The sequence below is a fragment of the Tupaia chinensis genome, unplaced genomic scaffold (assembly GCF_000334495.1).
Source record: "Tupaia chinensis unplaced genomic scaffold, TupChi_1.0 Scaffold138725_1, whole genome shotgun sequence".
Classification (NCBI taxonomy): Eukaryota; Metazoa; Chordata; class Mammalia; order Scandentia; family Tupaiidae; genus Tupaia; species Tupaia belangeri.
This window is the reverse complement of record NW_006198617.1, coordinates 1,768,714-1,778,716: the sequence shown is the minus strand read 5'-3', so window position 1 is coordinate 1,778,716 and position 10,003 is coordinate 1,768,714. Positions and strand designations below refer to the sequence as shown.

Below are 10,003 nucleotides of genomic sequence, written 5' to 3'. Positions count from 1 at the left end.
GGGGACCCTGGCGTCGCCGAAGCCCCGCTCCGCCCCGGCCGTGACGTCGGCTCGGGGTTACTCACGGTCATTCCCTCCGGCCTGAGAGTTCAGCTCGGCGCGGATGCCGGTGCGCATGCGCGCGGCGCCGTCTTGCCCTCCCCCAGCCCTAAGGTCTGGTTCTCGGTGTCCTAGTCGTGCCTTGTTTCTGCAGTTGTTGAGCAACTGCTGAATAGCAGGTGCCGTCCTAGGCACTGAGGGGTCACACACCCTGCGCTCCCCCCTTGGGGGCACAAAAGTCCCCGCAAAGAGAAGCGTAGCTGAACCTTGGGGTGGGGCAGAGGTGCGGTTCGTTCGCGTGGAGCGGTCAGGGGAGGGCTCTCTGCGCCGACTTCAGAGTCCTAGGACCAGCAGGGAGAGAGGTTTTCCAGGCTGAGGGCAAGGCAAGAGCAAAGGCCTGGCCGGGGCCTAAGGTTGAGGAGTTGGGGTTAAATAAGAGACAAAGCTCGAGGATCCCGGCTGCCCGCGTGCCCTGTGTTTTCCATGCAGTCCCCGCTCGCGGTCCCTGCAGGGCGCTACCCCGCGGGGCCAGCCCTTCAATGCGCCAAAAGCATCCAGCCCAGTCCGGTTCCGGGGCACCCCCCGCCACCTCCTCAACCCCCCCATCTCAACCGTACCACCGGCTGGCCCCTCAAGTTATCTGTAAAAAGTGGATGGGACCAGCGCTTGGGTGGTTGGGGCGGCTGGATCCCACCGACTGCGAGGTTCTAGTCCTGGAACAGGCGGCTTGAGAAACGCCAGGAGCGTGTGCGTGCTGCAAATCCCTAGAGAATGGAGAAGGGATTACAGGGTGACCATCTTCCTAGGGGTAGTTTCTCACTTTCCCTTTCACTGTGAGTGTGCACGAACTCTGGTAAATTATATATATATAAGCAGATGAAGAGTGTGCAGCCACCCCCAAAACATATATGTACACACACATATGCACACACAGACACACACGCACACACAGAAAATAATCCCTGATACGTTTTTCTTTTCACAGGGAAGGGGGTCTGGGGCCAGCAGGCGCCAGCTGGGGGCTGTTGCTTCTACTTTGTGGGCAGGGCAAACCGAACCCGGCACCTTATCCTCCGGCGTTTTAGCAGCGCTGGCCGAGTCATATACAGTTGGGGAATATGAGTCCCAGAACCCGGACAACTCTGAGCTCTTAGCCTGGATGGCCACGTCCACAAAGCCCCCGGTCACGCCAGGGCTGGCAAAACGGACGTGCGGGAGCCACCCCCACTGCCCTTCTGTGCCTTTCGGGTTAGCAAGCTGGCGCCTGCCCACCCCAGGACCGGGCTAGGGAGGACCCCAGAGGAGAAGCCCGGCGTGGGGTTTTCTCTAAACCAGCCTCCCCTAGCCCTGGCTCAGGGTTCTCCCCTGTGTTCTGGGCGATGCGCCCTGAAACTCTAAGCCCTAGGGAGGCCAGGGCGTGCTTCAGCTCCTAGTTCCCTAGCACTGGGCCTCATGGGTGCAGGCTGAGGGGAGCCGTGACCAGGCTAGGTGGACACGGGCTTTGGGGTCAGGACTAAAATGGGAACACCACTCTCCCTCTGCCATCCTGCGCAAGCTTTCTCACTCTCTGAGCCTGTTTCCCTTTCGGAAAAGGGGGTGCAAACTCTCCCTTGTTAGAATGGTTGGGACGCTTGAACCCGAGGCATGTCCAGGCCCAAGGTCTGGCATGACCTGTCTCACTGGCTCTGGTAGAAATGGCACCTTCTGAGACCTGAGGGCCAGGCTTTGGGCAGCCATGGTGGGAGGACCTGGGGGTCAGACTAGGCCCCTGGGGATCTGAAGTTCGCAAACTGTGGGGGAAGGGTTCTCAGTTTTTATTTAAACTTCCTTTTCTCTTACCCAATTATATAAGGCAGCTTTTTTCATTGTAGAATAATTAGAAAGACAGGTGAGTTGGGACTAGCAGGTGGCATTGTGGTTAAGGCACTGGACTCCCATATGTTCGACTGTGGTTCAAGCCCTAGACCTGGTGGCATGAAAATCATGCTGGGTGCGTGTGCGTGCGTGCCCAAGATCCTGGGAAGAGAGTGAAGGAGAAGGGATTGCGGCGTGACCATCCCCTCTGGGGTGATTCCTCGCTTTCCCTCTCGCTGTCTCTGGTGAGTGCACATGGCCTATGGCCAAAAAGAAAGAAAGAAGGAAGGAAGAAAGGCAGGCAGGCAGGCAGAAGAGCAAAAGGAAGAAAACGTGAGGGGTTATTTTCTGTGTGTACATACATGGCTGCACTCTTCATCTGCTTTTTTTTATTTAAATGATTATTTGTCAGAGTGTGTACAATTGCTGGAGAGAGTCAGAGAGAGGGAGCGTGAGAAATCACCCAAGCGGGGATGCCCACGCCACAACCCCTTCTCCATTCTCGAGGGATTTGGGGCACACACACGCCCCTGGAGTATCTCTCAAGCCACCAGGTCCAGGACTTGAACCTTGCAGTTGGCCATATGGGATCCGGCCGCCCCACCCACCACGGGCTGGTCCTGTCTACTTTTTTTTTTTGAGAGGTTTTCTCTATAGGGCGCGTGCACTCGCCAGACAGACAGAGAGAGACAGAGAGACAGAAAGCGAGAAATCAGCCCCCAGGGTGGATGGTCGCACCGCAATCCCTTCTCCTCCATTCTCCTCTTGGGATCTTGGGCACGCACGCACACGGGCCTGGCGTGAGTTTTAAGCCACCGGGTCTGGGACGCGCACCGCGGTCAACTACGTGGGAATCCAGCGACATAGCCATTACGCCAAGTGCTGGTCCCGGTCCTGTCTACTTTTTACAAATGCGAGGGGCCAGCCGGTGGTGTGGGGGTTGAGGCGCCAGCTCCCACAGGGCCGAGCAGGGGGCTTGCTGCTTCTGGGCTTCTGCCGGCTGGAGCTGGGCAGGTTCAGGGAGGTCTGGAGAGAGGTGAGCTGGGAGTGGGCGGCTGGGCCCGAGAGGCGTGAGGGTGGAGAGGCAGGCCAGGCAGTCCTGAGTGCCACGGTGGGCACCTGGGCTGGACGTGGGTGGCGGGGTGGGAGGCCTGGGGCGAGGGCCTGAGCCGTAGCTGGGTTGTGTGCTGGAAGCTCTTGCTGCCGGTGGGGCTTGGGGGCTCCTTACAGGAGCGGGACCTTCGTCCTTAGCAGCGTGGATGATCTTAATCCTCCCGACAGTCCCAAGTGAGTAGATTTATGCTCTTCATTTTATAGATGAGGACCAGGAACAGAGAGGGTAAGTGACTTGCTCAAGGTCACACGGCCAGGTCATGGCAGAGCCAGGATTCAAACCCAGGCCATGGATTTCAGAGCCTGCACTCTGAACTCCTAACCACTAGGCTTCTAGGACTGGAGTGGAGGCTGAGGGGAGGATGCTGCACGTGGGGCTAAGCCGGGGGTCTGGGAGGAGGCCCACTCTCTTGTCCAGCCCAGAGCAGCGTTGAAGTCATGAGACCAGGAACTGGCAGTGGGGAGCTGGCCAAGGACCTCGAGCCCCAGCCTGCCCTGCCCCTGGCCTCGGCCAAACCCTGCGTCACATGAGTGGGTCTGGAGTGCCTTGTTCTGTGCACAGCTCTGCCCGCTGCAGTGCCCTGGGCTCGAGTCTTCCTCTGCACCAGCACCTTAGACGAGCTGTCTCCTCCGGGGCCTCCTTTTCTTTTTATTACATTTCTTTTTTTTATTCTTTAATTTTTGCTACAAGACGCATGTGCTTGCCAGAAAGGCAGAGAGAGAGAAAGAAAGTGAGAAATCACTCCCAGGAGGATGCCATGCCAGGGAGGGCGCCACAGTCCCTTCTCCTCCGTCCTTCTCAGGACTTTGGGCACGTGTGCACACATACCCGGTGTGAGTTTCAGGCCGTCAGGTTCGGGACTTGAGCCGTGGTCGGCCATGTAGGAGTCCAGGGACATAACCTCCACACCACCTCCTGGTTTCTCCTTTCTTTTTTTTCTTGTTTTTAAGTTTGTTTCTTCCATGAGCAGGAGAGAGACTGAGAGAGAAAGCCGGGCAGAGCGCCCCGGACCACAGCACACGCAGCCCGGCCTACTCAGGGAGGTCTCAGGTTGTCAGCCTGGAGCCTCCGCAGGGGGCACTTCCACCGCCCGCTGCCCAGGGCCTCTTTTTCTTGCTCTATTTGGGGTCCCTTGAGGCTGGGCAGAGGGAGGGACGGAGCTGAACACATGTCAGGGATTAGCATTAAGCCCTTGGTGGGCCTCGCCTCCTGCTGAGGATTACTCTATCGGGCCTTGCACAAGTTCACAAGTGCAGCAGCCGCCAGTGGAGACAAACTCTGGCCGGGTCAGGAGGGGGGTCTCTACGTCCACCCCTGGGGGGCCTGGGCCCTGCTGAGGGCTCACTCTGGGGCCCAGGGGAGCCCGAAATTGTCGGAGTCCGCCCTCAGGCTTGGTTCTATCTAAGGAGGAACTGGAAAGAATGAGACAAAGACAGAGCAGAAATGGACACAGGCGGCCTGAGCCTAGGTGGCCCAAGACTTCCGACAAACCGGGCGTCTTTATTTATAGTACAGGGAGACACGACACGTGTGTGTTTCACGACACTCCACGGACTGGTTCCAGGTCACAGACAGTAAGAAGCAGGTAATGAACCTATGAGGGCTTAGTCACGCTGGGCCAGGTGCATCCCGTGCTGATGATCCACCAAGAGAAAGTCCCATTATCTCTCCTAATGGAGAGACACCCAGTTTAAGGCCAAAGAATCTCTCCTAAGGAGGCACCACCACACCCAGAGAAGGCTGGAGAGCCTTTCAGATGCACAGCAGGGATTGGGCTTTGCTAACTGGGCAAGATGTCTCCTGAAGTCCATCAGACGTGTCTCTTGGAACACCCCTAGCAACTTCCACCCTTTGCTCTGTCTGCAGTGAGAGTCAAGGAAAGGGCAAGTTACAAGGTTCTGCCAAAGCCCAAAGGGACAGATGGTGTTGGGACCAGCAGTTGGCATAATGGCTATGTCGCTGGACTCCCATGTAGTCGACCGCAGTTTGTGTCCCAGACCCGGTGGCTTAAACTCACGCCGGGCGCGTGTGTGTGCATGCCCAAGATCCCGAGAGGAGAATGGAGGAGAAGGGATTGCGGCGTGACCATCCCTCCTGGGGGGTGATTTCTCGCTTTCTGTCTGTCTCTCTGTCTCTGTCTGGCGAGTGCACACACCCTATGGCAAAAACCTCTCCAAAAACAAAAAACAGGTGGTGCTTGTTCAGAGCACGTCCCCAACCTCAGGGTCTCTCTCCGAATGTGTCCCCAACCTCAGGGTCTCTCTCCGAATGTGTCCCCACACCTCAGGGTCTCTCTCCGAATGTGTCCCCCCAACCTCAGGGTCTCTCTCCGAATGTGTCCCACACCTCAGGGTCTCTCTCCGAATGTGTCCCCACACCTCAGGATCTCTCTCCGAATGTGTCCCCACACCTCAGGGTCTCTCCGAATGTGTCCCCACACGAAATCTCTGGTGACACAATTTGTGTTCTTTCTGCTGCCTGGGTCCCTGCATGCCTGCTCTTTGTCAGATGCCATGTAGTCTGCCAAGGTCTGGTCACAGTTGCCCCCGGGAAGCCCTCCTGGCTCTCCTGTCCCCGCCGTGCACCACCTCACTGAGCGGCATTCTAGGGCTCTTCCAGCCCTGATGTCCCCCGCATGCCCTACCCCTCAGTGGGCAGCCCTGCTGGCTAGGTGTGTCTGCTGTGTTCTGGCCCAGGCCAGCCCCAGTGAGGGGGAGGCACGTCTAGGCCCACTCTGCCATCCACCTCTGCCCAGGGCCCTTCAGGTCTCTGTTCTCAAGTCCCAGCAAACACGGCTTCTGTGTGGAAATCGCTCTAGACTGGTCGTTGTCCAGCTCCCTGCACACAACCCCTGGGTCTCAAACCATCCGTAGCTCCCCAGTGCCTCCAGGTAAAGTTCCTAGTCTGGTGTGGCGCTGAAGGTCTGCAGGGTTTGCCAAACCCACCCCTCCTGTGACATCGCCTGTCTGCTCAGAGCCTTCAGCCATGTCCAGGGCCCTTCAGCGAGGGAGCCTGGGTGAGGCCTCTCCTATCAGATCCGGCCTGCCCCACCCTAGGGCAGCAGAGAGCCGAAGGCCCCCAGCCCCTTACGGCTGTGAATTGTGGGAGCAGGAGGAGGGCACTGGGAACGGGTCCTGGAATGGGCGGGCAGGCGGCCGGGATTTCCTCCTGCCGCAGTCACTCAGCTGGACACGAGCTCGCGAGTGACCCGGGCAGCCCCAGGCAGCGTCCTCCGGGCAGGGGCCTGGGCCTGGACTTTGCCTGCTGGCAGGTCTGGCCCAAGGCAGAGCTGCCGCACTGGCCAGAGGAAGTGTGGATGTGCCCTCTGACCCTGGGAACTGGCAGGCCACCACAGAAGTGGTCATGCAGGGGCGGGGAGGGGAGAGCCTTGTAAGAGGGCTCAGGGCCTTCTGGGGCCGAGGTGCCACGCTCTGTGAGGACCGCCCCACGAGAAGGTTGCAGGGACAGAGAGCGGCCTGACACCCAGACGCGTGTGCTCGATCTGGGCTGGCTGAGGCTGGGGTGCCGGCCCTCAGTCTCTGTCTTCCTCTGACTCTCTCTCTTATGGAAGAAATAAACTGAACAAATTATCATTGTCATCACCGCCACGAGGATTCGGGGATCCTGCTGAGAGGGCAGGGACTCTGCAGTCACTCCGTATAGATATGCTGCCATCTTGGGGCCTGTCCACGCAGCCATCCCCGTTCAAGCTGTGCCCTTGTCCCGCTACCCAGCTGCCCCTCCCAGGGCTCCAGGTCCCCGTGTTCCTGTGTCTGTATGGTGGGGCCTGGGGAGTCCTTGCACCCAGCCCTGCTAGGAGCTCTTGGAGAATGGCTTGATGTCTCTGCCCTTATGTCCCCGCGTACAGCGGGGGCGTACTACGGGCAGCTGCCTGGGGTTGTGCCGAGCTAATCCGGGTCAAGGCTTAGGCAGGGCGTGGTCCACAGTAGCCCTCAACCAGTGCCAGTCAGTGTGACTGTCACCGCGTCGGGCACTGACCCAGTGCGTGTTGGCTGCAGTGATCCAAAGAACCCATGCTGGAAGTTCTAGGTTGTTCCGGGCTGTGGTTCCAAGTTCTGAGCAGCCCCTCTGTGGTGGTTCTGAGTCTAGCATGGGAGCCCCCTTTTTCCCAGGCCTCACCTTTGGGGAGCAAGCTCCCTGTGCTTTGCTTCCATTAAAGACAAGAGACGAGCTGGACGGAATCTCGGAACTGTCACCTTGCCCCTGTGCAGGCAGGGCAGCTGGCCCTCTTCACTGAGGAGCAGGGAGGCCAGGCCAGCAGGGGCTGCTTCCCACCAGCTGGACGAGGAGAAGCAGTGTGGAGGGGCCCTCGGAACCTCATGGCTGACTGCTCACTGCACCAGTGCATTGCTACAGCCTAGGCCTTGCAAATGCAGGTGCCTTGCAGGCCGCGGTCACACAGCTCGGAACAAGCAAAGCAACCAGGAGTACAGAAAAACCATAAAACCCAGGGCAGGCGATGCTGTGAGGAAATGGGATGCATGACAGGGCAAATGACAGCTGTAAATGATCTTTTCCTGAGGGGGAAAAACATTTCAAACAAACCAGCTGAGGGAGCTAACCCGAAAGTGAACGTTAGGATACCAAGAAACGCTCAATGTTGGTATTTGTTTTAACTTGCCAGAGGGTGCCTGCTCTCATCAGAAAGAGACAGGGAGACAGAGAGAGATGGAGAGAGCAAGCACCTCCCAGTGGAACACGGTCATGCTGAAATCCCCTCCCCTCCACTTCTCCATCCTGCTCTGGTCTCTGCACACCACCTGAGCGCGGGCAGGCAGGGCCGGCTGGAGTCAGCTCTCTGCGGGCCCTGGCAGGCTGGGGCTCAGGAGCAGGCTCTGGGGTCAAACTGGGTTCCAGTCCCAGACACTGCATGGGTGTCTCTGGGGCAGTGGGCACTTGGCCTCCCTCTGAGCTTTCGTTTCCTCCTTGACCCGCTCTGAGCCTTCATTTCCTGCTTGTCCGCGGGGAGGTGTGCCGGGCCGCAGCAGCATCGCCCGTTCCATTCCAGGAAAATGCGCACACTCGTGCCCCGGGGCACCTGCAAGTGCACAAAGGCAGCCTGTGCTCCTGTGCCATCCATGACCGGCCAGGGACATGAGAACCTGCTGACCTGAGTGTGCCGGGGCAGCAGGCAGGGGACAGCCCCCGCTCCTCCTCCTGGAGTGGCGGCGACGCCCTCCCCTGTCCACATGGTCTGCCACACCAACACGTATGCCAGGCCCGTCTTCAGGTTGTGCGCCTCTGATTGCGCTGCAGGGGTAGCTGGCAAACCCACTTCTTGCCCGTCCCTGGAGAATCTGTGTGCTTGGCTCAAGTGACTGGCAAACCTGGGTTAGAGTCCCACCCCTCTGGCTGCCTCCTCTATCCTCACCCCACCTCGCTCCCTCCACTCCAGCCACACTGGCCTCCTCGCTGTCCTCCAGCACACTAAGCTTGCACCTCAGGGCTTTTGCACGCTCTCTTCTGTCTAGAATGCTGTCCTCCCTCTGGCCAGCTCCCTCGTTCCATTCAGGCCTCCACTCAGATGTTGCCTCCTCAGACAGACCTGCCCTGACCACCTTCTCTGCAAAGGCCTTCACAGGCTCCTTCCCTGCCTCAGTTTCTTCCAGGTGCTCTCACCACCTGCACCCGGTGTCCCCGTGTGCCTGCTCACGAAACGCATGCTCCACAAGGGAGCGCTTTCTCTGTGTCCCTGCACCCCCCAGTGCGGGCACAGGACTCACAGAACAGGAGATCCTGGGGGAGGGCATCGGAGACTGTCAGGGAGATGGGCCTGGGCCTCGTGGACCAGGCTGTGCAGGGGAGGTGAGGAGCTTCTGTCCTGGGAGGTGAGCAAACAGTTTGTTCAGGGTTCAAGGCCACGTGTGGCTGGAGAGGGCACAGGCGTCTGCGATGCTCAGCGGGGCTCTGCAGGTCGGCGGTGCGAGGCCCTCCCAGAATAAACAGGCCAGGATCAGTAAAGACTGCCTGGCCTGCAGAGGGAAGTCTGAAGGCAGAGTCCTGGGGTGGGGTGGAGGCTTCAGGTTTCCTGTCGGATCCTGTTGTGGGCACTTCAAAAAGTTCATGGGAAATGGAGTTCAAGTATGAGTTTATTTTAGTGCGAAAACTTTGGAAATCCACGCATAGCTTTCTCCTAACACCCACTTCGTGAACTTCTGAAAACCTCTCTCGTGTGGTGAAGATAAGGAAGGGGCGAGTGTCCGAGAGGGAGGACCTGCTCCCTGCTTGCCACCAGGAGAGACCCAAGCCTCCGGGAGCGTGTGGAAGACGGTCTGCACTGCAGCCCCGGGGGCCTTCCCGCCCCAGGCCTCTTCTGTCCTAAATGGCTCCTGTGAGGCGGGTGAGGGGGAGTGTGGGCACCACAGGCAGAGGGACAGGGAGGCAGAGGTGCCAGGCAGCCTGCTACCAGCCTGGAATGGCAGACCTGGGACAGGTGTGTGCGAGGGAGATCTGGCCAAGGATTCTCCTGGAAACGGGGAGACTGAGGCCACAAAGGATGCAGCCCCCCCAACACTGGCTGCTGACCAGAGCTGCCCGCCAGCCCTGAACGCTTGTGGAAGGGGACGGACACAGGCCCATCAAAAGACCCCAGAACCAGTCACCTCTGTCCCAGGGCCCTCGAATAAGTGAGAGGCCCTTCCCCTGGTGGCTACTGGGGGACTGTGAGACCCGAGGCACCCGCAGACTTCACCCACCTGCGTGTGTAATTTGCCGTCCCCGGGATCGCAGACCATCAGCCCTCTCCTGGGGGTGGCGGAGGCCCCATCCTAGCGAGGAGGAGGAGGTCTCTGCACCCAGGCGCTTTACCTAGTATCTCCCTCACTTCCGCCGCTCGTCCCGTTTTCTGGAGGAGTAAACTGAGCCCTCTGGTCGAGGCTTGCTCAGGGCCTCAGCGAACCAACGATTCAGGACGCAGAGCTCTGCGGCGCTGGGACGTCCCCGCCGGTGGGGCCTCGTCGCCCGGCGCCCGGGGCG

At 59.3% G+C, this 10,003-nt stretch overlaps 1 long non-coding RNA gene across 1 annotated transcript; it reads right to left on the bottom strand.

Moving 5' to 3' along the window:
* Positions 1-5,207: 5,207 nt before the first annotated feature.
* Positions 5,208-9,970, bottom strand: LOC114004581 (uncharacterized). The gene is made up of 2 exons (XR_003546701.1): positions 9,724-9,970; positions 5,208-9,078 (listed from the first exon to the last, which is right to left on the bottom strand). It is a non-coding gene; the product is annotated as an uncharacterized LOC114004581 (long non-coding RNA).
* Positions 9,971-10,003: the final 33 nt, after the last annotated feature.